Source organism: Cupressus sempervirens, chromosome 4, assembly GCF_028749045.1.
Source record: "Cupressus sempervirens isolate cs-2001-9-10 chromosome 4, ASM2874904v1, whole genome shotgun sequence".
Lineage (NCBI taxonomy): Eukaryota > Viridiplantae > Streptophyta > Pinopsida > Cupressales > Cupressaceae > Cupressus > Cupressus sempervirens.
The window spans coordinates 701,606,045-701,634,025 of record NC_143121.1 but is presented as its reverse complement, the minus strand read 5'-3'; positions in this window follow the sequence as shown (position 1 = coordinate 701,634,025).

Sequence of the window (27,981 nt, the reverse complement as noted above, 5' to 3'; positions counted from 1 at the left end):
GTGCTATAATTTTGACCCAGTTGACTGAAATGTTAAAATTCCTTTTGCATTACATTGTAGATGTCAGAGACTTGTTATGTTTCAAGTTTTAGCTTATGAAGAATCTATTTGATTAGTTTTCAAACATGATTCCAATTGCAATTTATAACTTTTTACTGGTGTCAGCAAGTGCAGATTGTTTGGTACCCTAGTTTGTGATGTCATAACTCCTGATGCATGATAGTTGAGGTCAAATGGATTGTACCACTATGTTGTACTCTAAAAATACTTTAAGTGTGTTAGTTTGCAAGTCTTCACAAATCCGTTTGCACACTTTTCCAAGTCCATTCTATTTGCAAAAATTATTTTGTCATTGTTTCTAGTTGTTAATTTCCAAGTAGCCCACTTTGACTGCTCGCCATTCATGCCCTGTGATTCGTCATGAGCCCAAATTGCAGATCCATACTCTCCTTATGATAGAGAACCAACACTCCAAGTTTCGTTTCCCCAAGTGTCTGTTTACCCAGTTTTCAAAGCCAAATTCGAATGCAATTTAGTGCTTTCTGACATGTTTTCTTGCAGGCAGTTCTGAGAATTCAACTTTGACGATAAATATCTTTTGACCTACAATTCATCATGAGACAAGATTTGACGGGATGCAAGTATGAATAACAGAGATTCAATGTGTCAGTTTTCAGAGCTTGGTCAAGTGTTTGGATTAGTTTTTAAGGCCAGTCAAAAGACCCTCTAACATAAATTGACAATTTGCAGATAAAGTGGTAATGTGAATTTTAACGGATGGTTTAGTGATTAAATTTCGATAAAATCAATTTTAGAAGAATAATAGGTCAGTTTGAAAATTCAATTGTTCGAAAACATAAACAAAAATTAGTTAGACCCACTTTGGGGCCCAACTGATTCCATTAGATCAACAATTTGTTGTGAGGGACAAACTCTCTCAAATGGTTATTTTGATTGTGATCATTGAGTTTGCTTTCATTTTAGCATGTGTTATCATTACTCATGATTTGATTAATGTGTGGATTGAGGTATGAGAAAGTCCAAAGAAACATTGATTACTAATATGCTATTGTCCACTATGGAAGTGAGCATCTTTCTAAATAGATTTTACGCTAGAGCAATATTGATGGATAGAAGTAAACCATATATGAATCATGCAAAAGAAAGCATATTCATAGGAGAGAGGATTGAGAATAAAGTCAACATGGAAACCAAAGCTTAGAAAATTTTGATATGGTTATAGAGGGTGACGTTTGAGTGATTATTACTTATTCCTCCATATCATTTATTTACTTTAGTTATTTTCTCTTTCTAATAACCTGTATCTCCTATGATCTGAAACTGATAAAGACAAATTGATACGGAGTGTAAATAAAATTCAACAAAAGAAGACTACATGAATTTTATCACATTTTCCAATTAGACCAATCAAATTAGGTTCTTTCCATTTTATAAAAGCAAATGGGAAACTTGTGGGCAAAAGGATGTAGGCTATGATCATACGGTATGCTTGAACCCTATGAAACTCATTTTTAGAGGCAAAGCACGTCAAGGGATATTAAAAGGAAATCCACCCATGCATTAGAAACATGCCCTGTTTAGAGGCATCATGGGTAGAAAAGGGAACAGTCCACGCTAGCAGAAAAAGCAAAACCACAAACAACAAAAGAAGATGCCATAAAAACGGGCAAGCTATTTGGAGACAGGAAGCCCACGTCCAAAAAATTATTGCACAAGCTGCTACAAACAGAACAAAATGTCCACAGGAAGTCAGCGCATGCCATAAAAAGGAATTCCCACGCAATTGAAAGCAACATATGGCAGCTGGGAAAGATTCAGTTGCACATTGCATGAACTAGGGATTTTATCCTTGGAAAATCATATGTTGGGCCTCCTCCATCTACAATCTCAGATACATCCGGCCATTAGAGTGGATTGTGTTAGTAAGATTATAAAGTGAATCAAGTAGGACCGCACCTAGTTGCAAGGTAGAGCTATAAATTATTTGCAAAACAATTGTACAAGGCCTTGACTAAATTCAATCATGTCTAACCCTATAGCAACCAATGAGAACCCATGGCATCTAGCAAGGGAGTGGTAAAAAACTCACGTCTTTTAAAATGAGGAGACTACATTTTTTATTGGAGGTAGGTGCTTCAACATCTGCAAGGAGTCTGATACGCTAATCAATGAACACGCAAGCAAATAAAATAAAAATACCATAAACAAACAAGACATGTCACAGACCACTCCCAAGAAACAAGACGCCATGATAAAGAGATCCAACTTCATCAAAGATAATAGAAGCAACCAAGCATGGAAGCAAAGATAAGCCATGGCATCTAAAGAGAAATGCACTCTGCAGGGAGATATAAAAGTAATAATCCCACATTTCTTGTGGATGGGAAATATTGCCTTTTTAAATACAACTCCACACCATTAGAAGGTATCTAAAAGAGATCGGTCTTTTGTGAACATGAAGTTTGCACAGGGCCTCACTGATGATGTCAGCTATAGGTAGAAGGCATAATTTTAAATGAGGACACAAGAGTTATGATGTGGCGAGTTCGAGAGCTGGTGCATGAGATCATGCCAAGTGTCACGATCGATTGGCGCATGCTCGCTTCTCAAAGTTGCGCAAAGTTTAAATAGTACGAGATTGCGGGTGTGTGTCGTGTGTCAAGTGGGTCCTACATGGTGAGGTGGTCCCAAAGGGGTAGTTTCAAATGGATTCACAAGATGCTTCCATGTGGTAGATCTAACGACGTGCGCATCCCCACAAGATTGAAGTGCTCGATGGTTAGGCAAAGCGGGTAAGCAAGATGCTGACACATGTCAATGGGCCCCACTCTGATGATGACAAGTGTCACGATCGATTGGCGCATGCTCGCTTCTCAAAGTTGCCCAAAGTTTAAATAGTACGAGATTGCGGGTGTGTGCCGTGTGTCAAGTGGGTCCTGCATGGTGAGGTGGTCCCAAAGGGGTAGTTTCAAATGGATTCACAAAATGCTTCCATGTGGTAGATCTAACGACGTGCGCATCCCCACAAGATTGAAGTGCTCGATGGTTAGGCAAAGCGGGTAAGCAGGATGCTGACACATGTCAATGGGCCCCACTCTGATGATGACATGGTAGGTGTTTAGAAATGAACGAATCATGGAGTGCCACGTTTCAGAAAAGGCTTAGTCAAACCCAGTTTGACCCCAAAATTGAAGGGGGTAAGGAGAAAACAAAATATTTTTAAAATGGTCATTTTAAAAATGTTTTTTCAAAGTGTATGTACGTGCAAGTTTTTTAAAGTCAAAAGGGGCATTTAACCTAAAGTTTTAACTTTAAAGTAATTTAAATTTTTCAAGATTTAAATTTCAAAGAGTGCAGATCAAGGTTGAATAGCAGAGGGGGACGTTTTTCAAAATAAGATTCTAGAGGTTTTCTATGGGCTAACATAGCGATATTATATATCGCCGAAATCGTGAGAAGACGAGCTTTCCAATTATGGAGTTCATTTTTGCATAGGAATTCATGGGTTCAAGTTATAGCCAGAAACATGAAAAAGTCCAAAGAAACATTGATTACTAATATGCTATTGTCCACTATGGAAGTGAGCATCTTTCTAAATAGATTTTACGCTAGAGCAATATTGATGGATAGAAGTAAACCATATATGAATCATGCAAAAGAAAGCATATTCATAGGAGAGAGGATTGAGAATAAAGTCAACATGGAAACCAAAGCTTAGAAAATTTTGATATGGTTATAGAGGGTGACGTTTGAGTGATTATTACTTATTCCTCCATATCATTTATTTACTTTAGTTATTTTCTCTTTCTAATAACCTGTATCTCCTATGATCTGAAACTGATAAAGACAAATTGATACGGAGTGTAAATAAAATTCAACAAAAGAAGACTACATGAATTTTATCACATTTTCCAATTAGACCAATCAAATTAGGTTCTTTCCATTTTATAAAAGCAAATGGGAAACTTGTGGGCAAAAGGATGTAGGCTATGATCATACGGTATGCTTGAACCCTATGAAACTCATTTTTAGAGGCAAAGCACGTCAAGGGATATTAAAAGGAAATCCACCCATGCATTAGAAACATGCCCTGTTTAGAGGCATCATGGGTAGAAAAGGGAACAGTCCACGCTAGCAGAAAAAGCAAAACCACAAACAACAAAAGAAGATGCCATAAAAACGGGCAAGCTATTTGGAGACAGGAAGCCCACGTCCAAAAAATTATTGCACAAGCTGCTACAAACAGAACAAAATGTCCACAGGAAGTCAGCGCATGCCATAAAAAGGAATTCCCACGCAATTGAAAGCAACATATGGCAGCTGGGAAAGATTCAGTTGCACATTGCATGAACTAGGGATTTTATCCTTGGAAAATCATATGTTGGGCCTCCTCCATCTACAATCTCAGATACATCCGGCCATTAGAGTGGATTGTGTTAGTAAGATTATAAAGTGAATCAAGTAGGACCGCACCTAGTTGCAAGGTAGAGCTATAAATTATTTGCAAAACAATTGTACAAGGCCTTGACTAAATTCAATCATGTCTAACCCTATAGCAACCAATGAGAACCCATGGCATCTAGCAAGGGAGTGGTAAAAAACTCACGTCTTTTAAAATGAGGAGACTACATTTTTTATTGGAGGTAGGTGCTTCAACATCTGCAAGGAGTCTGATACGCTAATCAATGAACACGCAAGCAAATAAAATAAAAATACCATAAACAAACAAGACATGTCACAGACCACTCCCAAGAAACAAGACGCCATGATAAAGAGATCCAACTTCATCAAAGATAATAGAAGCAACCAAGCATGGAAGCAAAGATAAGCCATGGCATCTAAAGAGAAATGCACTCTGCAGGGAGATATAAAAGTAATAATCCCACATTTCTTGTGGATGGGAAATATTGCCTTTTTAAATACAACTCCACACCATTAGAAGGTATCTAAAAGAGATCGGTCTTTTGTGAACATGAAGTTTGCACAGGGCCTCACTGATGATGTCAGCTATAGGTAGAAGGCATAATTTTAAATGAGGACACAAGAGTTATGATGTGGCGAGTTCGAGAGCTGGTGCATGAGATCATGCCAAGTGTCACGATCGATTGGCGCATGCTCGCTTCTCAAAGTTGCGCAAAGTTTAAATAGTACGAGATTGCGGGTGTGTGTCGTGTGTCAAGTGGGTCCTACATGGTGAGGTGGTCCCAAAGGGGTAGTTTCAAATGGATTCACAAGATGCTTCCATGTGGTAGATCTAACGACGTGCGCATCCCCACAAGATTGAAGTGCTCGATGGTTAGGCAAAGCGGGTAAGCAAGATGCTGACACATGTCAATGGGCCCCACTCTGATGATGACAAGTGTCACGATCGATTGGCGCATGCTCGCTTCTCAAAGTTGCCCAAAGTTTAAATAGTACGAGATTGCGGGTGTGTGCCGTGTGTCAAGTGGGTCCTGCATGGTGAGGTGGTCCCAAAGGGGTAGTTTCAAATGGATTCACAAAATGCTTCCATGTGGTAGATCTAACGACGTGCGCATCCCCACAAGATTGAAGTGCTCGATGGTTAGGCAAAGCGGGTAAGCAGGATGCTGACACATGTCAATGGGCCCCACTCTGATGATGACATGGTAGGTGTTTAGAAATGAACGAATCATGGAGTGCCACGTTTCAGAAAAGGCTTAGTCAAACCCAGTTTGACCCCAAAATTGAAGGGGGTAAGGAGAAAACAAAATATTTTTAAAATGGTCATTTTAAAAATGTTTTTTCAAAGTGTATGTACGTGCAAGTTTTTTAAAGTCAAAAGGGGCATTTAACCTAAAGTTTTAACTTTAAAGTAATTTAAATTTTTCAAGATTTAAATTTCAAAGAGTGCAGATCAAGGTTGAATAGCAGAGGGGGACGTTTTTCAAAATAAGATTCTAGAGGTTTTCTATGGGCTAACATAGCGATATTATATATCGCCGAAATCGTGAGAAGACGAGCTTTCCAATTATGGAGTTCATTTTTGCATAGGAATTCATGGGTTCAAGTTATAGCCAGAAACATGAAATTTGGGGCCTTCTCAATGGGATGAGCTAAAATTTAAAATGCAGTTACAAGATCAGTAACAGACAGTGAAGATGCAATTGGGGTCGAGTTTGGTCACATTCAAATTAGTTAAACCTCAATTTCACTAGAATTTCATAACGAAAATAAGATATTTTGGATGCAAAAAGGTTTTTCATCATTGAGCAGAGATATTTCAAGAGTAGTTACAAGGTAATGATGAAATAAGAATCAAATCAAAATGGTAGTGAGAAGAGAGAGGTTTTTCAGTTTCAAAGGATTGAATATCAAGTGGACAGATGTCAGTTTCAAAATAGATCTACGAATTCATCTTGACTATATAATTCTTTCTTTCTATCATTGTAGAGGTTGGCAATTTTCTCTGGGTAATACTAGCAGGGTTCCAGTTTTTTTATTGTGAAACCATTTTCTTCAGCATATTCTCTCTTGTATGAATAGCATTAGGAAGGATAAGACAAATAGTTTAGATCTGTTAGGTGTTTTTAATGTTTTCATTTCATGCATATGAATGTACTATTTCAAGGAAATTAATACAAAGAACAATAGATAGTTGAGTTTCATCTTGAATCTTGTCTCCTTTATCAGTGAGCTTCAATGTTTTATGGTCTTTGAACAAAGAGCCTAGGTCATAGTTGCAATCCCTTAAGGTTGTATGTTGTTTCATTGTTGCTTATAACTCAAGGGGTTATGTAAATACTTTAGAGAATTCAATAGGGTTGCAAGTTTACTGATGGGGATATCATGTAAGAATGAGGTTTAAATTGAACATTGATATCTATTTACAAGGTAAATAGATAGATTGTATATCTGAATATATAAATAAGTATCAAATATCCATATGTATGCATTTGATTCATGGATTTTTCCAATGGTTAAGGCACTGGTCAGCTACAGGATCATTAAAGTCTTACTGCTGCATATCTTGGTTTTTGTTGAATTCAACATTATTAATCAAACGTTCTTTCCCTTTTATGTTGAAGGACCTAAATGTTTAACCCTCACTCAACTTATGAGATTCATAGCTTTGCATTTAGCTATTGTAGATCTGTGTCATTTCATGAGTCATTAGGAGAAATAAGGGTAAAATCTACTTAATAGATTTAGGGATATGTTTTTGCACTGGTATAGTATCATTTGAATATGAGGTCTACCCGCCTAGGTTTAGCAAAGCTTGAAGTAGAAGAAGGGTTGAGCCTTATAGTTGGCCCTATGTTTGAAATGATATGTTGAGAATGGGAGTTAGTTGCCCCTAGACCTATCATATTCTCATGGGGATAATTGAAAACCCTCCAGCATTTTCAAACACCAACACTAGGCATACAAGATCCATGTACATGCTAGAAATTTTTAGCAACATCGACTTCCATAACTTGCTACAGAGAAGGTTTTGAGGCTTGAAAATTGGTATGTGATCATCTAACATGATCCCCCTCATGTTCTAATTTCTAGATTGACATTTTGCTCAAGGGGTAGGGTAATTCCTTTGTTAATGGATGCCTAATTGCCTACATTCCTAAGTGAGCCTTAAAAAACTTAGTTGCTACATACTTCTCTTGAGATACGAAGGCTTTAGTATGTTGTATAAAACTGAAAAGGGTATCCAAATCAGTAATTCTTTTCTTTGGGTTGTGAGGAGATTTTTGTGATTTTCCATGTTCAAGGCTACAAGCCTAGTCTTGAGTTTGTGAAGCAACTAGCTAATGAAAGTTTCATAATTTGAATCTAATGTTGGATTCATGTTATTTTGGACTGTAATAGACCCTTTCCATGCTTTAAAGTCACCCCTAGTCATTATTTGTAGTTGTGGGGTTTTGTGTCAAATAAGCCTTGTGATGCCCTTAAGAGCAACTAGTGATTAGTTGTCTTTGTGATAGGTTTTCCTTGTGATTGGGGATTCCTAGGAGTGGTTTGGTTTCTTAAAAGGTTACAAATGTCCTTAGGGTCATTAGGTTAAGTTCTAGGCATCTAGGAGTTAAGATGTCAAAAATTGCAAAAAATTGCAAAAGTTGTCAAAGCAAAATTGCAAAAATGCTGACAAATTTGTAAGAGTTTGGGAATTGGTGAAGCGCTGAGCATTTGGAAATAATTCATTTTACTATTTATAAACCTTTTCTAAGTCATAGAATTGGAATCAAGTGAAAAATGTAAAAATTGCACATTTTGTGCAAAGTTGCATTGTTGAAAATCGTAAAAGTTGCTCAAATTTGCAACTTATTGGAAAAAGGGTCATGGGATCAAACTGTCTACTTCATTAGCTCTGGGTGGCCAAGTAAATCCTATCCCCAATCTTGTCTTATCCTGTTCAGTGCTTGAATGTTCTCGGGCATGCCAAACTGGAATGTCCGGCCTAAGGGTCACTAAATGCCATAGAGCTGCGATTTTTGATGGGGCAAATCTTGGAGCTTGTACAAGGTATGGATGCAATTCCAATTCCTATATAATCATGTTGTAGATACCTACACTAAACTCTCTCACTTTTTGGAGATCATACTCTATTTTGATTTTTCGATGCCATCTCGGGTGATCCTGAAACTTGTAGTGTTGGCTAGTACAAAGTTGCCAACTGCCAAATCTCTCTCACCTTTCATCATGGGATCAAATTCTCCACTCTGTTAGCATGGGGTGGTTGGGCAAACCTTATCCCCAACCTTGTCTCATGTCATTGAGCACTCAAACATTCTTGAGCAAACCGAACCGAAATGTCCCTAAGGGTTACTAAATGCCATAGGGCTGCAATTTTCAACAGGGCATATCTTAGAGCTCATGTGAGGTATGGATGTGATTCTAGTTCCTATAGGACCATGTTGTAGAGACTGAAAATAACTTCTCTCACTTTTTGGAGATCATACTCCGTTTTGATTTTGTGATGCCATCTTTGGTGATGCTGAAACTTGTAGCGTTGGCTAGTACAAAGTTGCCAACTGCCAAATCTCTCTCACCTTTCATTGTGGGATCAAACTATCTACTTTGTTAGCTCTAAGTGGCCAGGTAAACCCTATCCCCAACCTTTTCTCATCTTTTTCAACTCTCAAACATTCTTAGGCACATCAAACCGGAACGTCCCTAAGGGTCACTAAATTCCATAGGGCTGCGATCTTTGGCAGGCCATATCTCGAAGCTTGTGTGAGGTATGGATGAGATTCCAATTCCTATAGGACCATGTTGTCGAGATCTACAATAACCTCTCTTTATTTTTAGAGATCATAATCCATTTTGATTTTGTGATGCCATCTCAGGTCATGCTAAAACTTGTAGTGTTGGCCAGTACAAAGTTGCCAACTGCCAAATCTCTCTCACCTTTTGTCATGGGATCGAACTAACTGCTCCATTAGCTCTAGGTGGTTAGGTAAACCCTATCCCCAACATTGTCTCATCCCATTTAGTGCTCAAACATTCTCGGGCGTGCCAAATCAGAACATCCCTAAGAGTCACTAAATATCATAGGGTTGTGATCTTTGACAGGGCATATCTTAGAGCTCATGGGAGGTATGGATGTGATTCTAGTTCCTATAGGACCGTGTTGTGGAGACCTACAATAACCTCTCTCTCTTTTTAGAGATCATACTCTATTTTGATTTTGTGATGCCATCTTGGGTGATTTTGAAACTTGTAGAGTTGGCTAGTACAAAGTTGCCAACTACTAAATCTCTCTTGCCTTTTTTCATGGGATTGAACTGTTTGCTCCATTAGCTCCAAGTGGCCAGGTAAACTCTATCAAAATCAATAGTTTTAAGGTCAATGATTAGAACAATACAAATAGTGTACAACATTCATGGATATGTGAGCTTGGATATGTGTTGCAAGATAAGTATAGATCTTATGTCTATAATTGCAATAATTTATGTAATGATTTGAGTAAGTTACAGATGTTTTAGTAAAGACTAGTTGCAAGCTAGTGATAGAGAAATATGTCAGGTATTGTTGCTATATTTTGGGAGCATAAAGCATGGTAGAAGACTTGGAATAGTGCATGATTTGGGATTTTTAATTCATTTGGTTTGTGTTGTGATGATCGTTGGCATGTGACGTATAGATTACTACTTCTAGGAGCTGAGGGGATGGTGTAGTGTATTGTTTGGATTGGTGAGTGTTAATTGATAAGTATAAATCCAATGAGTCCTGAGTGTTCTATTCATTTTCATGAGAGATGGGTTCATGCAAATTGCTACTCATGCAACATGGGTCAATGAATTTGACTTAGAAACAACATAGTTGAATCTTGATAGAAATATCACAATTTGACATGTTGTGGAATATATATGTTACTTATCAATTAAAAAGCTTAAGCTGATTACTAATGAATGGTTCATAAGGCACAACACTTGATGAAGCTTTTACAAATGGAGTTGCAAGAAAGGTGGTTTCAACCATGGGGGAAACATTTTAGTTAAGTGCACTTGAGTTGAAGTAGTTCTAGGATGGGTGACCTCCTAAGAAGTATTTGTACTTCACCTCTCTAAGAATCAATTAGATTCAATGAGTGCTAAGTGTTCTATTCATTATCATGAGAGACCAGTTCGTGTAAACCACTACTCATGAAACATGGGTCAATGAATTTGTCTCAAATACTACATAGTTGAATTTTGATAGCAATATCACAATTTGACTTCTTGTAGAAATGTCTCCTACTTATCAATCAATGAGCTTAAGGGGAATTCTAATGAATGGTTCATAAGGCACAACACTTGGTGAAGGTTTTGCAAATTGTGTTGCAGGAAGAGAGGGTTTGACCATAGAGGAAACTTTATAGTTAAGTGTGTTCAAGTGAGAGTAGTACTGGGGTGGGTGTCATCTTAGGAAGTCCATGTACCTCCACTCTATGAGAATCATGTAGATCCAATGAGTGCTAAGTTTTCTATTTACTGTCATGAGAGAAAGAACCAAAGACTGGTTGGTCAGTGAAGAGCATGGGCATGGGTGACTGCCCCAAGTAGAGAAGTAAGAGTTTTCTCCAAAAAAAGGATAATTTTTATGTTTGATATCATCTAGTGGGATGATTTTAAGTATTTTTGATCCATTTACAAGATCTAGAAAGATTCAGAGATGAGTTTTTGGGAAAGCCCTAGGGTAAAGGGCCTAGAAGTGAGGGTTTGGTGAAAGGGGATGTAGAAATGCTAGAGTGATCAAATAAAATTTGAAATCCTTTCATTTGAGTCATATTACAAGACTTTTTGAGGTTGTTAAGGTTCCAAAAAATAAGGGGATATGAGTTGCTTTGTAAATGGCCACTAATTAGACCTAGTTGTATAACTGAGATAGCAAGATTTGAGAGATACTTTCCAAAACAACTGTAGTTGAAATTTTGGTATGTTTTATAAGGGGATAAAGGTTATTTGTAAAACCAAAGGCTTTGGGAAGTTCAATGGAAAATTTTGGAGAAAACAGAGAATTACTATCTGGCAAGGGCTAGTTAAGTCAAGCCTAGAATAAGCAAAATTGTGAAAGTGTAAGAGATGAGTTATTGAGAGGTTGCACAGAGTTGGAACATGTTAGATGGGATTTTTTGAGATGACCCAAGGTGTTGGGGTCATGGTGTGAAACCTAGGATTGGTTTTGGTATGTTAGAGGCACCAAGGTACACTAGGTGCATAGGTAGCAACATGGATGTTTTGAAGAAAAACTTAAGAATTGAGTTATAACCTATTAGATATGGTTGTGGAAAGGTATTACCAAGTTAGAGACCTCATGTTCAACCCTAGTAGAGTTAGATTCCTTGGGTAGATTCCAAGAGTACAAAGGAATCCCGGAGTTGAGTTGTGATTCCTAGGGGAATAGTGGGAGGCTCTGCATTAGGTACAAGGCTTAGGATCTCTTCTAGGGACTATTTAAACACAAAATCCACCTTTACCTAGAAAGGTGGTATGATGCAGAGTCCTTGAAAATGCTTCATGAAGACCTTGAGTGCCTTGAGTAAAAGTGGAAGCTAAGAGATCACATAACTAATAAGGGTAAAAGTGGAATAAATTTTATTCTATTTTTAACACAAAATTGAAGCACATACATTTGATTTTCAATTCTTCTAACATTAAATATTTTTATATATCTCATTGATTAAATATATAAATATTCTATATTAACTCAACAACCAAGTTCTCATAGGTTCCTAAACATCACTACTAGAAATGAATGCATAAGTTCCCATAAGTAAAAACCATCATAAATATATGAACAAGATTTCATTATAAATAATTGAATCCATTATTACAATTAGATAGCATAAAAGTTACATAAGCATACCAAGGACAATCATCTTGATATACCCATTCTTCTTTATTGCAACTCAGCATGTGTACATATACATATTACAAGGAGCAAGTAATCATTATATAATCATGTTTTCATATACTTCTAACATTTTTCTCCTCCAACATGATCTCTATACAAAATGGATACATAAGTATTATATCATAGTCATGATACAAAAATATGATGTTGCAACATCTAGTCACACACAAAAAAAGATGCAAAATTGGAATGTGTGAAGAAAGATCATCCAAGGCTCTTGAAAAACTCTAGAAAAATACTCAATGGATAAAAGACTTTCCACCCAACCATGGAACCTTACTGCCCTACTCCCCTAAGCTAAGAGATAACACAAGGCCCCACACCAAGTTCAAACATAAGAAAGGGGATAAAATAGCTATTTTAACACTGATAAATTTTATTGCTGATCAATAGTGTATCAAAAATTCAAACTGATTAGGTATTGAATCAAACTTGATAAACAAATCATAGAGAAGGAAAACTTTAAACATGAACAAGATCATAAATCATATGACGATGACATATTGGAAATGATAAACTTATGCTTAAACAGTGTTAAAGTTTATTGTTAATCAATATTCTATCAAAGTTTCGAACTAATTAGGTATTGAATTTAATGTCATACATGAACATATCTAATTTAATGCCATACATGAACATATCTAATTTAATGTTATACACCAACATATCTAATTTAATGTCATACATGAACAAACATATAATATAAAATCATAACCAATAATGTCATGTACATTAACAAACACATAATGTATTATGATAACCAATAATGTCATACATGAACAAACATATCATATATTAACCAATAATGTCATGCATCAAATAAATGTCATACATCAAATATAAAATTTCATATATACATCAAATGTATATCAAATATGTCCACTGACATAAAATCCAACATAAATGTTCGCTAATGCCTATACATGTACATGTCTATCAACTATATCTTCTCCTTCCCATGATGGGAAGGAAACAAATCTCTAGAGGCCTTTAATGGTTGTGTGGAGGGAGACGGTGGTGATGATGGGGTCCTCCTCACACACTCACTTGTCCTCTTATTGAGGCTCTTCTCTAACTTGAGATGATACAAACAAAGTAGAAATGAATCAATAATTATTATACATTGAAATCAAATATATGAACACACAAAATTAATTATTTTCTTATCACCATCATATAGTTGCTCTGCAAGTCCACCTTGAATGCTTGTGGACGATCAGGTGTGACAAAACCCTACAACAATTGAATCAATATAATCACTTATAAATAACATTAGAAATTTTGATACTAACTATTATAAATAACAACTAAAACCAAGAAAATTCTTTCATACCTCAGTCATTGGCTGTGAATTAGCCATAGCTGGGGCCACTCCACGATCGATGGACTATCAAAGATGAGGAGTGTCTGATTTCATGAGTTGCATGTCATACAATACATGTTACATATAACATGAATCATGAAACAAATGTAATCAAATGAATTAAATTAACATGAAACAAATGTATCTCTATGAAGCTCATATGATGTTTATGCTCTGAGTCCATAGTAAATGTCGACGGTCCTATAGAGAATTGCTGCACATGCATAATTTTTTTTGTCAATCCTTAATATGATTACTTAATAAATATATGTATTAATTTAAATGATTAAATTGATACATGCCTCTGGACTTGTGGACGGGGCAAAAAATGGATTCTGGGGATCGCTACTAGGCCTGCCAACACTCTGACCCTGAATTTTGAACAATGTCAATAGATGCTAATTAATTAATCATTCACTGTACATATGAATTATGATCAAATTAGTAAATTATGATTGTAATTTACCTGTGTGTCAATGCCAAATGTGTCACTCAAGAACTGATCAATGATGAGCCCATCATCCACACCATCTCCAGCATGAGTGTTAAATGTGCATAAGGATTCACATGATGTGCACATGTGACCCCGGTGTACTAAAGGCTCCCCCTCAACTAATGAACTCATGCAATGGATTAGCATTTGTGTCAAAGCATTAATGGTCTGTAGAGCGTTGGCCTCTACATGTTCCTTCACAACTAAAGGAATACAAACATGCTCACCCTGTGGCTTGACCACAAGTGCCCTAACTACATTAGGGTCATGATGTGCCCCAGGCCTCTCAAATGATGACCCCCCACCTCTACCCTAGGAGTCTAATATATCAACATAATTGGTGATCTCCCTAAGGACAAACTCGCAATACGATTTCTTTAAAAAATACATGGGGACCTTGTGATTGTTGCAAGAAGGGGCATCAAAAACCATCCACCATCTATCCCAAAAATTATTCCTAATAGCATCGTGTATGCATCAATGGATGGGGAACCATTTATTACCCTCTCTAATAGTATTTTGTTCACCGAGTTTTCTAAATAATGTACATATTCTACCTTTTGGTATATCTTTTTTTTTTTAACATCTTGATATGAAAATTTATTTGTATAAAATCTTTTTTGTTCATTCCTCTTAACCTGTCAAACATCTAACTAACCACTAACTAAGGCTATCTGGGTCTTAATGGATTCGAGGGATGATGCCAATTGAGCCCTCATTGGATTGGTTTGTCCAAATTCTTTCAACCAACCAATGACTCCTTCTAATTCAGTTTTGCCTCTTTCTATTTCATTTATTATATTTTCTTGTGTGCCAGGCAAAGGTCTTGCAATTGGTTTAGGCTGCAAAATTTTTTGTTCTTCTTGGGGAGGGTTTTGGTTTTGATTTTCTTGAGGGTTTTGAGCTTCTTGGGGATTTACCCATTGATTATTGACATTTCCTAATAAAAAATCAATTGAAATCTAAATAAATAAACAAATCTAAAGAAAATTTGGAAAAACCCTACAAAATAATATAAAAAACCTACAAAACAATATAAAAAACATATCAAACAATGCAAAATAAAATTTAGATCACATATGGCATGTGCATGCTCATGATCTTGAATTTCACCGACGAGGAGGCATATTGGCAAGACAGGTGGTGAAAGCTTTGTTTTCTCCAATTCATGTACACCCTACTGTTGGAAGAAGGTTAAAAACAGAGATAAAACAAATGGGTTACGAGTATGTAGCCCATTTATTAAAAAAATCTTTTTAAAAAGTGTTATACCATGTATGCGCTATTGAAAAATGGAAAAAAAAAATTACCCCTTGGTAAGATTTATGTTTTAGTTTAGAATTCAGCCAATTCCAAAATGAATGCTCACTACGTTAGTTACTACTCCAACTCAAGTATTTTTGGTGAATAATTCCAACTAACATGTGTTGTTAACTGCATGTTATAGATTCATTGTGTCCATGCTTTCTGTAACTTGTTAAGGTCTTTCTTCCTTTGCTTGAGTTCAAGGCTAGTTCACTACCTATGGTAGAGATAACTGAGGCTATCTTCACCTAATTTACTCTTTCTTGTATAAAGAATGCGTTATTATATGGTATATGCACCGAGTTGTGGTGCAAAAAGCTGACAAACTTTTTTTTTCCATTTTTGAATAGCACGCAAGCATTATGGCTTGGGTAACCCGAGCCATAGTGTGTATGTGTTATAGTGCATATGCACTTTGAAAAAAGTAAAATTTTATAAATGGGTTGCATACCCACAGCCCATTTTTTTTATCTCTGATTTTAACTTTCTTCCAATAGCAACGCGTACATGAAATGACAAAACAAAGCTTTTCACCACCTGCCTTGTCGATATACCTCCTTGCCGATGAAATTCGAGATCACAAGCATGCCCACACCCATGCCTTATGTGATCTAAATTTCATTTTGCATTTTTTGATATGTTTTTCATATTGTTTTGTAGGTTTTTTATATTGTTTTGTAGGGTTTTTACAATTTTTATTTAGGTTTATTTATTTATTTAGATTTCAATTGATTTTTTATCAAGAAATGTCAATAATCAATCGGCAAATCCCCAAGAACCTCAAAACCCTCAAGAAAACCAAAACCAAAACCCTCCCCAAGAAGAACAACAAATTCCTTAGCCTAAACCAATTGCAAAACCTCCATCTGGCACACAAGAAAATATAATAAATGAAATAGAGAGAGGCAAAACTAAATAAGGACTCATTGGTTAGTTGAAAGAATCTAGACAAACCAATCTAATGAGGGCTCAATTGGCATCATCCCTCGAATCCATTAAGACCCAGATAGCCTCAGTTAGTGGTCAGTTAGATGTTTGGTGGGTTAAGAGGGATGAACAAAAAAGATTTTATGTAAATAAATTGTCATATGAAAATGTTAAAAGAAAAGAAATACCAAAAGGTAGAATATGTGCATCATTTAGAAAACTTGGTGAGCAAAATATGTTAGAGAGGGTACTAAACAGTTCCCTATCCATTGGTGCATACACGATGCTATTAGAAATAATTTTTGGGATAGATGGTGGATGGTTTTCGATGCCCCTCCTTGCAACAATCATGAGGTCCCTATGTATTTTTTGAAGAAATTGTATTGTGAGTTTGTCCTTGGGGAGAAATTATTTTGATATATTAGACTCCCAGGGTAGAGGTTGGGGGCCATCATTTGAGATGTCAGGAGCATGTCGTGACCCTAGTGTAGTTAGGGCACTTGTGGTCAAGCCACAACACTAGCATGTGACTATTCCTTCAGTTGTGAAGGAACATGTAGAGGCCAGAACTCTAGGGACCATTAATTCTTTGACACAGACCCTCATCCATTACATGAGCACATTAGTTGAGGGGGAGCCATCTATGCATCATGGTCACATGTGCACTTCATGCATATCCTTATGTACATTTGGTATTCATGTTGGAGATGGTGCGATGATCGGCTCATCACTGATCGGTTCATAAATGACACATTTGACATTGGCACATAGGTAAACTACAATTATAATTTACTAATTTGATCATATTTCATATGTATAGTGAATGATTAATTAATTAGCATCTATTGACATTGTTCAAAATTTAGGGTCAGAGTGTTGGTGAGCCTAGTAGTGATCCTCCAGCCCCATTTTTTGTCCCATCCATGAGTCCATAGGTATGTATCGATTTAATCATTTAAATTAATACATATATTTATTAAGTAATCATATTAAGGATTGACGAAAAAAATTATGCATGGGCATCAGTTCTCTACATGACCATCAACATTTCCTACAGACTCAGAGCATAGATATCATACGAGCTACATACAAATACATTTGTTTCATGCTAATTTAGTTCATTGGATTATATTCGTTTCATGTTTCATGTTACATGTAACGTGTATTTTATGACATGTAGTTCATGATGTTGAACACTCCTCCTCATCTTCGACAGTCTGTCGATCATGGAGTGGATGCAGCTATGGCTAGCTCACAACCATCGACTGACGTATGAAAGAATTTTCTTGGTTTTAGTTGTTGTTTATAATAGTTAGTATCAAATTTTCTAATGTTATTTATAAGTGATTATATTGATTGAATTGTTGTAGGGTCTCATTACAGCTAATTGTCCACGAGCCTTCAAGGTGGACTTACAAAGTGACTATTTGATGGCGATAAGAAAATAATTAATTTTGTGTATACATATATTTTATTTCAATGTATAATAAATCTTGATTCATATCTAATTTTTTTGTATCATCTTGAGTTAGAGAAGAGCCTCAACAAGAGAACGAGTGAGCGTGTCAAGAGGACCCCATCATCTCCACCGTCTCCCACCACACGATGACAAAAGACCTTGAGATATTTGTTTCCTTCTCCTCATGGGAAGGAAAAGATATGGTTGGTAGACATGTATATATAGGAATTAGTGGACATATTCAATACACATTTGATGTATATATGACATTTTATATTTGATGTATGACATTATTTGACTTATGACATTATTGGTTAATATATGATATGTTTGTTCATATACAACATTATTGGTTATCATAATATATTATGTGTTTCTTAATGTACATGACATTATTGGTTATCATTTTATATTATTTTTTTATTCATGTATGACATTAAATTAGATATGTTCGTGTATGACATTAAATTAGATATGTGCATTTATGACATTAAATTAAATATGTTCATGTATGACATTAAATTCAATACCTAATATGTTCAAAACTTTTATAGAATATTGATTAAGAATAAACTTTATCATTGTTTAAGCATAAGTTAATCATTTCCAATATGTCAGCATCATATGATTTATGATCTTGTTCATGTTTAAAGTTTTCCTTCTCTACCATTTGTTTATCAAGTTTAATTCAATACTAATTAGTTTGAATTTTTGATACAATATTGATCAGCAATAAACTTTATCAGTCAAGATCGATCTCACAAAGTTTAAGAGGCGTTGCTTGATAGCTTGACTTGTTTTCAAGGCAGTCACAAAAGGATAAAATGCCCTAGAAAGAAATCCATTACTGTAACATACCTTACACTTCCCTTAACAAAAATAATATCTACTACCAGTTTATTCCAAATCAAAGCAATCAAATTCAAAATACACTGAGCATTAGATAAAACTATTGATAATATAATATAGGCCCCAATAAGCACAATAACAATGCTAGATCTATAATGGTATTACCTACAAATCAACATTGCACCAATCCTACCCTTTATAGTATTAACCCAATGCACAAAATGATATTATAACTATGCTCCTACCCTCTATTTCACCCATATATTTTATATCTTAAGTTTTTTGTGAGGATTAGTGGTATGGAAAATACCTTGGGAGGGATCACTAGATCGCAAGAGTTGTGTTATCTTGTGTTATCCATGGTCAAATTCTTCAACTACACCAACTTTGTATTCATACAAACAATAATCAACCATCAGGTTCCCTAGATTAATGTGTAGATTAGATTCATTTTAGTACAATTCAATGGTCATAAATGATTCTTTCTATGTAAAAAATTTGTAAATTTAATTATTCAGGTTAATCTTAAATATTATCAAATTAATATATTTTATTACCAACATATAACAAATTATTGCACAAATATGCATTGAATCAACTTTGAAATTGCTATGAGAGAAGAGTGTTAATCAAAAATTTAAATATTTAAAAAAGTTAGAATTAGACTATGTAAGATTTTCATTGCATGTCATAGAAAGGACTCAAGATGGGGAATGATACAAAGTATGCACAAGGAAGCACCAAAAAAATCAACTTACTACCCAAATTCTCCTAACTCCACAAGGACTAAACAAGGGTTATGACTCACTTCCAAATGAATATAGCATAGATAATACAACTTTCCAATAGGTTACAAACTCCACTCACCCAAGGGAGACAAGAATCTGACTTCCCCTTATTGGATCAGCAATGACCTTCTTCCCACAAGGTAACAAAGTGGGTTTTGATGTTCCAAGACCTCCCAACACCAAAAGTGGAAAATCAATGGGTCTATTTGTGGACCTCCTAGTAGTTGGTCACCTAAATGAGAACTTGAAGATTTATTAGGAACTCCATGAAAGAAATCAGTAGCTTGAGAAGCTCTCCATTTGTTAGCTGAATTAAAACCTTGGATTGTAGATGGTTGGCCTTCATTGTAAAATGAGTGAGACTACCTCACCAAAGGTGGCAATGAACTTTTTGTTGTTCTATTAAGATCATTAATATATTTTGACAAAAACTTTGAGGGATCATGCCTTGCTTGAGTATCCTGGCTTCCCAAGTCCTGTAAATGCAAGGGCATTGATGAATAGACATTTCTAATTGGAACATATGTGGTGCTAGAATGAAGTGCATAATGATCTAATTTGAGGCTTCACTTCACATTACTCAGTGGATAATTCTATAGCACTTGTTACTTCTCTATCTAAAATTTTTGTGTCTTTGTACATGTGTACTAAAGAGCTTCTGTCACTACTTGAGCTACTAGAAAATGGTGAGTATTCATTATTGTCATTTGACATAGGCTCACATGCATATGTTACTTCTTTCCTTTGTCGCTTTCCCCTTCCCAGCTCTTCCTCATTATCTGTAACTTCTTTCATGGGTCCAAGAAGATCTTAACACTCTTTCCCATTAACTGTAGGTTTTGTCTCTTCATCTTGAGTAATTGACATACCCTGGATGGCACCAAGATAACCATTTTCTTCTAAAATGTCCTTTTCTTTTAGATTAATCTCTCTATTAATTAGGTTTTATATATCTTCCTCTATGTATTTAATAGATGTAGCAGCAATTGCATGCTCATTAAGAATATTTTTTGTACCATGGATTAATATACCATGCAATTCCTTAATAGTTCCATTCTTATTAGAATTCATAACCAAATTCTCCATGGCCAATTTTCTTCTTGATCACTGTAATAATTTTTCCTCAACTAAAATTTTTGTAACCAATTGATATACAATCACAATTATCTCTTGGCCAATCCTATGGGCTTGTGATTGAGCCTAAAGATCCACAAAAAGGTTGAAATCTAGATCTAATAGAAGAATAGTATTAGCAAGAAGTCATTCACTAACATTTGCATCTTTATAACAACTAAATTTGGATGAACAATAAGCATTAGTACTCAAAAAATAATTAAATAGTACAGCATACCATACATGATAACTAAGTCAGCACTTGGCTACATCATATAATAAGTTGAAATTAGATAACCCTTAAACACTTTGTAAAGTACTACCTACATATCATTACAGCCACGTCAACTAATTCGAATTAATATTTAGAATATAGGAACACATCAAGAAAGACATATGAAAGGTGAAAGAGATTTGGCATGTTTACCTGGCCAAATTGATTTAGCCATGTTTACCTAGCCACCCAGAGCTAACAGTGTAGACAATTCGATCCCATGAAGAAAGGTGAGAGAGATTTGGTAGTTGGCAACTTTGTACTGGCCAACACTGCAAATTTCAGCATCACCCGAGATGGCATCGTAAAATGAAAACAAACTGTGATCTCCAAAAAGTGAGAGACATTATTGTAGGTCTCTGCAACAACATCCTGTAGGAACTGGAATTGCATCCATACATCATACAAGCTTTGAGATATGCCCTATCAAACATTGCAACCCTATGGCATTTAGTGACCTTTAGGGACATTACAGTTTGATGTGCCCAAGAATATTCAAGCACTAAAGAGGAGAGGATGAGGTTGGGGATAGGATTTACCTGGCCACCTAGAGCTAATGAAGCAGACAATTCGATCCCACGACAAAAGGTGAGAGAGATTTGGCAATTGGCAACTTTGTACTGGCCAACACTACAAGTTTCAACATCACCTAAGATGGCATTGTAAAATGAAAATGGAGTGTGATCTCCAAAAAGTGAGAGAGGTTATTGTAGGTCTCCACAATACCATCTTGTAGGAACTAGAATTGCTTCCATACCTTGCATGAGCTCTGAGATATGCCTTATCAAAGATCGCAGCCCTATGGCATTTAGTGACCCTTAGGGACATTCCAGTTCGACATGCCAAAGAATTTTTTAGTGTTGAAGTGGATATCATGAGGTTGGGGATAGGATTTATCCTACCACCTAAAGTTGATGGAGTAGATAGTTCGATCCCACAATGAAAGGTGAGAGAGATGTGGCAGTTGGCAACTTTGTACTAGCCAACACTACAAGTTTTAGCATCACCTAAGATGGCATCATAAAATGAAAACAAAGTGTGATATCCAAAAATAAAGAGAGGTTATTGTAGATCTCCACAACATCGTCTTATAGGAACTAGAATCGCATCCATACCTTGTACAAGCTCTAAGATATGCCCCATCAAATATTGCAGCCCTATGGTATTTAGTGAGCCTTACGGACGTTCATGTTCGGCATGCTCGAGAACGTTCGAGCACTAAAGGGGATAGGATGAGGTTGGGGATAGGGCTTACCTAGCCACTCAGAGCTAACAAAGTAGATAGTTCGATCCCATGATGAAAGGTGAGACAGATTTGATAGTTGGCAACTTTGTACTAACCAACACTGCAAGTTTCAACATCACCCGAGATGGCATCATAAAATGAAAATAGAGTGTGATCTCCAAAAAGTGAGAGAGGTTATTGTAGGTCTTTGCAACACTGTCCTATAGGAACTAGAATTACATCCATAACTCACACGAGCTCTGAGATATGCCCCATCAAAGATCACAGCCTTATGGCATTTAGTGACCCTTAGGGACGTTCTGGTTTGGCATGCACAAGAAGGTTTGAGAATTGAAGGGTAGGGTGATGTTGGGGATAGGGTTTACCCAGCCACTTGGAGCTAACAGAGTAGACAGTTTGATCCCATGACCCTTTTTCCACTAAGTTGCAAATTTGAGCAACTTTTACAACTTTCAACAATGCAACTTTGCACAAAAAGTGCAATTTTTACATTTCTCACTTGATTCCAATTCTATGACTTAGAAAAGGTTCAAAAATAGTAAAATAACTTATTTCCAAATCCTCATCCTTTCACCAATTCCCAAACTCCTACAAAGTTGTCAGCATTTTTGCAATTTTGCTTTGACAACTTTTGCAATTTTTTGCAATTTTTGACATATTAACTCCTAGATGCCTAAAACTTAACCTAATGACCCTAAGGACATTTATAACCTTCTAAGAAACATAAAATTCTTTTTTTCCTTGAAAAATCACCTATATTGCTCATTTTTATACCTAAAATGTGGCCCATAGGCATATTTGACACAAAACCTCACAATTACAAATAATGACCAAGGGTGACTTCCAAGCATGGAAAGGGTCTATTTAGGTCCAAACTAACATGAATTCAACATTAGATTAAACTATGCAACTTTCATTGGCTAGTTGCTTTACAAACTCAAGACTAGGCTTGTAGCCTGGAACATGGAAAATTGCAAACATCTCCTCACAACCCAAGGAAAAGAAGTGCTGATTTGGATACCCTTTTTGGTTTTATACAACATACTAAAGCCTTGGGATCTCAAGAGAAGTATGCAGCAACTAAGTTTTTTAAGGCTCACTTAGGAATATAGGCAATTAGGCATCCATTAACAAAGGAAGTACCCTACCCCTTGAGAAAAAATTAAAACCAAAAATTAGAACCTGAGGGGGATAATGTAATATGATCACATACTAATTTTCAAGCCTCGAAACCTTCTCTGTAGCGAGTTATGGAAGATGTTGCTACGAATTTCTAGCATGCACATGGATCTTGCATGCCTAGGGCATCAAGTTTTTCTCTCCAGCCTCATTCTTTTGACCTAAAACCAAAAGGAACATAAAAAACATTTTCCTAACTCAGATTCTATCAAGGGTCATTAATTTCCCATGGTGGAATCTCAAGATATGAGGGAAAATAGATGAAACCCTAGGTAATGGCACAAAATGGGGATAGCAGTTTGTAAAATGGGAATATCTTGAGTTGTAGAGTGAATTAGAACCTCATTCCAAGTTTAAAAATAATAATATTCACAAATCTATCCAACCATGCTAGATATCCATAATTATATGTGATCAACTTAACCAATGAGCAGCAAACATTAAATAAAACTTAGAATTTCTATCTTTTTCTCTGTTGTTTCAATTTTGTGTGGCCTGTACGGATTTTTATTAGTGAAAATTTGGTATTTTTGGATAGAGGATTGAGTTATCATTCCATTGCATTTGGTTTGAAGTCTTTATCTTATCTACAACAAAAGTTACATCAATTTTTGTAGAGGTTGGTCAAATTTACCCTAAATCTAAGGGTTTCTTCAATATGGCCTCCTAACTTACAATTCCACCATGGGATCTCAATGCCACTTTGGGGAATGCAAGTTATGAGAGGGTACTTCAAGATGGAAAATATTTATAACTGTAGGTGTAGGTTACCTATTTTTACTAGCAAGCCCTAAACTGAACATCGCATTATGTCTAGTCTAGATTTGAAGAAGAAAGAAGGTTCAGGCTTCCAAACTGATTGATTTGACCCAAGTGAAGGGTGTAGGAGGATTAATTGGATGTGAAGAAGAGTTCCAAGGGGTGGAGTTAGGTATTTGAACCCATTTACTCATATTTCATTGTAACCCAGCCTAATTTGGCCAATTAGGTCTGTGACTCAAAGTGGGTGTTAGTTGGTGTTGGAATAGAGTCAGAGTTTGATCTTTTGGAATCTCTAAGAAGTGGTTAAAGGGTGTCTAAAGAGGTGAAAAGATATTGTGGCCCTTTTCTAAGTGTCTAGTTCTATGAATTAATGTTGATCCATTAGCATTGTCATTGTATCACAGTGTAGAAGTTGGGTGTTATTGTCATTGTATAACATATTAAATGAATTAGAGAGTACTTATCCATTAATAAAAAGGAGGAAACATGTCTCCATATTTCTATGGGAAATTGTCAAAACTCAAGCCAATTATGAAATAGATTGTTTATTTTTAGAGGGAGAATGGAAAGATAATTTACTTCAAGGTGTGTTTTATGTTACAAGTTTAGGTAGGAATCTGATTTCTATATCTACCTTTTACGATAAAGAGTATAATGTACTCTTTAGAGGGGCACATGTTCTAATCAAGTATAAGGATTGGATATATTGAACATAAAAATTGGAGTCATAATTGATTTCCTTTATAGGTTGCAATTGTATACTCCTAAGGCACTCATGAGTAAAAATAATCCTAGAGATCTTAGAGAGATATAGAATAGGAGGATGGGCCTTATTCATCATGGATAACTTAAATTTTTTCAAGAGATAGTGACATGTATTCTAGAGATAAGCATAGATCATTATGATGCATGTAAAGGATATTTTTTGGGGAAGTTTACAAAAGCATCTTTTCTAATGAGTGACACTAGATTCGAGGTTTCTCTTGATCTAGTACAAAGGGAATACCAGGGAAGGAATCAAAAGAGATTGAAATATTCCTTATAATATATAGTAGAATGGAGTTGTTGAGAGAAAGAATCAATCTATATATAAGGTAGAAAGAATCTTAAGTATAGTTACTAGTACAAAGTAGGATCATGTGGTGAGGATTCACAAAATATGGAAAATCTAGTGCAACATGAAATGCATCAAGAAGATATAGATGTTGATATTCCATCCTCTGTAGTTGGAAATAGGAACCATGATGTTAAAAAAAGGCATAAGGATGCTCAATAAATTATGGGAGATCCTAGTGTGAGTATGAGATAGTAGAGACAACTAGCCAATTTTATATGCATCTTCCTTAAGTGTAACTAAAACAATGACCCAACCCACTCAATCTTTTATCAAAGGATAATCATTCAAAAAGCTTAACCCACTAAAATCCAAACCTTTAGATCCACAAGACTAACTAATTTAGAGCCAAAGAGGTAACAACAAAATTTCAATAATAAATTCACAAAGTTGAATGGTGCACAAGGTTCACTTGGCTTCTTAAAGGCACTCAAATGCACAAATTTGGAATATACCTTCAGCTATCCATTTCAACCTCACAAAGTGTTTTAATAGACTTAAATGGACATGTTTCAATAGGTTTTATAACCCCAAAACTCAAGTTCATGCACAAACCGAGTTACCCCCGTTGACTAGGTTGCTCTCTCTATTAGGTCAGCAAACACTATTTTTTGGACTTATCTCACAAACTTTCCAAAACACCAATCAAATAAATACTTGTTTTAGATACCCTTTTCAAAGTTTTATAACATATCTAAAAAAAAGATATCACTCCTTTGTAAAGATTGTACAAAACATGGTAGTTTGTCTCAGAATTAAGCTTAATTAGGCCACTTTTACAAAGCAAGTGTACTTTAAACTTACCTCTAGACTTCCAAACTTTCCACAGTATCATATTTTGATTCCAAACTAAGGATTCCATAGTCCTTTTTCCAAGTTGACTCTTCTAGGCATGCTTTCCAACAAACCCTCTCATTAAATGGTGCAAAACAAGGGTTTTATGGTTCTCCCACTTCCAATCACTTCTAAGACTCGTTCAAAAACTTAAAAAAATATTTAGGAAATTCCCTAACTCATCCAAACATAAAATCATACCCTCATTAATTTAAATGTTCTACTGGTGTACTTGTAGCAGCATTTTCCTCTCTTTTTCCCACTATTAGTCATGGTGATCACGCCTTAAATGTTTCTTCCTGAACTCAAATTGGTTAGTAGCATTTGAAACATGTTATAATAGATCCATTTCCCAAGAAATGGCAAGAAAATACCCAATGAATGGATTAGATCATCATAAAATCCCTCAAAACAGTTAATTTCTTGGGACTGTTACAGCATTGTTAGTGTAAATAACAAGACAATGAGACTTTTAATGCTTCAAGATCACTTCAAACAACCATGAAATGACTATATGAAACTCTTAATTCATCCCTAGAAGAGTTGAATGCTATAGTCAATGAAGATACAATTAAATCATTCAAAGAAATAGTGCAAATGATAGGAAAAACTAAACTTTATTCACTTAAATTTGGAATTTCCATATAGTACCCTCTTATTCTTCTTCTTGTTCAGATCCTAGACCTCTCTAGGCTTTATAAATTGCTATTATAACCTCCTCTATTTGGTTGTGAGCCTTTACAACTAATACAACACTAAAACAATCTTTAAAAGCCCATAATCCTAACTAGCCGTTAGGCTTATTTCAAATTTGAAACTTTTTAACAAAAAGACTCTAATTAACTCCTAATGAATACTAATACCTTTCAACTAATCCTATGACTTGATTAAACTTATTGATAAGTCTTTCTAGACTCCTAAGGCATTATTAGCCCATTTACATTGCATTTTAGATCTAAGGTCTCTATTAGGACCTTTTGGACATTTATTCATTACATTGCATTTTTCATTACAAACGGCCATAAGAAGCTTTAAAATATTCCAATTTATTGGCTTTTTTGTCAAGATCTCCTCCTTAGTCCTTGGTGTCTTCAATGATTCACTTGTCCTCCTAGTTGCTCCTGCACCACTAACTCCACTTCCAAACTTCTTCAAGCAAGCAAGTTATCCAAGTTGCCAAAAACACCTACAAACTCCATATGACTCAAAATGACTCCAAATATGCAAAGACCTTAACCAAGGGTTAAATAAGACTTTTATGAGTTATACAATGATGAAAAATTGAATTTTAATATTTGAATTTTAATTTTAAAAAAGTAATCATAGCCATTTTTTTAAATATTTGAATTTTTTAAATAACAAAATGGATTTAATTTGATATTCAACCCTTATTCTAATACCTAGACCTATCCCCTACCCATTCTAAACTTCTTGTAAACATAACTTAGGTTTTGGACAACATTAGTCCAATACAAACAAATTCTTGGTCCTTTAAGGACATTACAAGTATGACTTTCAGTCCTTTGAGATCATCACAAAATAAACACATTTGATTACATAGTTTGGTCATGAAAATCAAATGTATAACTTTTAATTCTTGTCCATTTGAATTGTCTGGATATCTCCTTGTCCTACTCACTCCTCTGACCTTCATGGTGTGTTTTTGTATCTTCATAGAATGACTTTGGTGCCCCTACACCATTAAGCAATGATGATGAACATGAGTAAAATTATAAGATCTTTTCCTACATGTTACAATGAAAAAGTCATATCTATTTTGAAATTAAGAGCTATAAAAAAAGTTTCAAGAGAAGCTTAGGCTAGAAGACTTTTTTTCTATGAGATGACTACTCTTGGTAATAAGCTACCAAATATTGAAACTACACTCAAATCCAATATTTAT